Below are 2,738 nucleotides of genomic sequence, written 5' to 3'. Positions count from 1 at the left end.
TAGTATTGTAATCTTGGTAACTATTGTATCTTAAAACTGCAGTTTCCTAAAAATACAATTGCAAAATTACAATTTCCTTGTTTGTCTCCTTTCTACCTACCTTTATTTCTTCTACCTACCTTAATGCCATATTTTGTAGTCCCACATCCAGGCAGAAGAACTAGAGATTCTAAAGAAGACTGTTTTTTAATCCTTCACCGACAAATGGGAAATGGGTAGCTCCTAAGTAAAAATTATTACTATGTTGGAAGTGAAAGAATGCAACAGGGAAGTCCGGAGGCCCAGCCTGAAGCATTCAAAAGGACTCAGGACTGTTCATTTTGTCCTTGTCACTTGACTCAGGAGACAAATAGCTCTGAAAACCAAAAAGAGCTGCGGAGAAGGAATTCACAAATAAGGGTCCTGGTGTCTCCTGAAATTGCACCCTGTGGGTCCTCAAGTTCCACAGCATTTCTTAGCCTGGTCTCACACCTCCGAATGGGAGTGACACAAGGAATTTCTGCTTGCCCAAAAAGTATGAAGATAGTCCAAGAATAAAGTACAGTATTTTATAAGCATAAAGCACTTATATAAATGCGAGGCATGATTATTCATTCCGTTGGCAGATCTTTGTTGAATGCCCATCATCAGCCAGGTGCTGTGTAAAACACAAAATAACCCTCAAGGTATTTAGGATCCAGCTGAAGGAAATAGGAAAACATAATTATAAGATTATATCAACAGAGTACAAATATTAAGGGTGTGGGCCAGGGAGCAAGCGAGAGGGAGGGCAAAGAGAACCAAAAGGCTTTTTGAAGGAGGTTTGGGAAAATAATACTTATAAAGGAGGATCCAGCAATCTCATGAACAGTGATTCCTAAATCAACTCCAAAGTAACCCCCAAAAATTGCTCTGCTGTGGGCTGTGAACTCTGCTTTGTTCTAATAAAACTCACATCTAAAACACGAGAAAAGCACCATTGATATGGAATCATTATATACACCCATTAAAGATGAGATTAATGGAGGGAAAAATCAGTGGTATCTTAATAGGAAACATTTTGTTCTTACAGCTTGTGTTTAAACACCAGAAGAGTAGTATGAATTCCACCTCACATGATTAGTCCCTAATAGTTCCATTTAGCCAGTCTTTCTGGTCCAGATAATACTGCAGATGAGAGCCCAAGAAACATTTCCAAAACACGACAATAATACCTTTTCTTAAAACTAACGGTTTATTTAAATTCTGTTTATTTATGAAAAAGACTAATAGGCTGGTCCGATGGCTGTGGGTTATCAGAACTTATTAACATTAGTGTCACTAAAGTTGGTATACCACCCCCCCACTGCTAAATTTGACTGACTTTAAAAAAAATAAAAAGACTCCTTACCTCCTCCCTATGGTAGGGATCACACATACAAGGCACACACTCTATCAGGATCAGGTCCCCAGCCCAAGATAGCTATTATCACTCATTTATCATCATGTTCCTTACAAAGAAACTCCAAGAAAGTGTGTTGGTTGTTTCCTCACATTCGCTGAATGACTACTATGTATAATATATACATACTCTGTACAGCTTGTACAAAGTATGTCCAGCCCATGGGGTAGAGCGTGTCTTTAAAGCTGTAGATAAATATCCATAAAAAGAGAGCTAAATAATCAGTAATTGTAGATTCTGTCCCCCTATATTTGTTATTGACTACATAAGCAAAACTGTAAGGTTAGGTGCCCCACTTCTGAAACTTGTTTCTGTTACAGCTCCTCCAGAAAAGCAGACTATCAAAAAGGGCAAGACGTTCTCTATGACTTCACATTTATAGATTTGTGATAGGCAATTTCATAGGTTCTCTTGAACCTATCATCTTTTAAAGAGCGTGCAATCATTTCAGTTTTCTCTATATACAGTAAACTTTGAAATTGGCCAAACCCATGCCCAATTAAAATTTAGAAGATAGATTTGCACACGAATAACCATCAGTGCAAAACAACGTAATATGGACTCAAAGAAGGTGTACAAAAAAAAAAATATTCTCAGAATTTAGAAAAGAGATTGCAGCAAAGAACCTCATCCAGGTGGCAGAATTAGAGCTGGGAATTTACAGCTAAATATACAAAGTTACATGCTCTGAAAACACCTGCCTGTTGCCTAAAATTTTTGTTAAATGGATCTAATATAAAAGAACACATTCATTACCTCCTTTCTGGCTAACAGACAATTGATCTCCCAAAGAGATTTGAAGGGAAAAAGTGATACTCAAAACAGAGCCCCAAGACTGAGTGTAGTTCTTTTGGAAATTAGAGTTCCCACTAGCTAAATGCAAACCTTATAAGTATTCCTATTTAGAATCTATATCCTAAGTGAAATAGCACATATATCAAGACAAATTACCATCTAAACAATTAAAAACTTCCTTTCGTAGCTGTTCCTTAAGCCTACAATGCAATAACCATTTTTTTGTGTGTGTGAAAGCTGGAATGTTTCTCTTTTTTTCTTTTTTCCAAATTCATTTTAATTCAAAGGTAAAAAGAAAGAAAAGAAAGGATAACAAGAAAAAAACTACAACAAAATTTCAAAACATGTCAATCAGAAGGCTACAATGGTACATATATTGCACACTAAAATCCAAATAACCTTTTTTTTTTGGTACTGAGGATCAAGCTCACGACCACATGCTTGCCAGGCAGGCACTGTTGCACTCAATTCCTGGCCCCCAAATAACCATTTTTAAATATATTATTTTTACAGCAATTTGTTG

Source organism: Cavia porcellus, unplaced genomic scaffold (genome assembly GCF_034190915.1).
Source record: "Cavia porcellus strain 051 isolate PalLab524CR breed Dunkin Hartley unplaced genomic scaffold, mCavPor4.1 scaffold_24, whole genome shotgun sequence".
Lineage (NCBI taxonomy): Eukaryota > Metazoa > Chordata > Mammalia > Rodentia > Caviidae > Cavia > Cavia porcellus.
The sequence above is the reverse complement of the archived record's forward strand: the minus strand, read 5'-3'. Positions refer to the sequence as shown.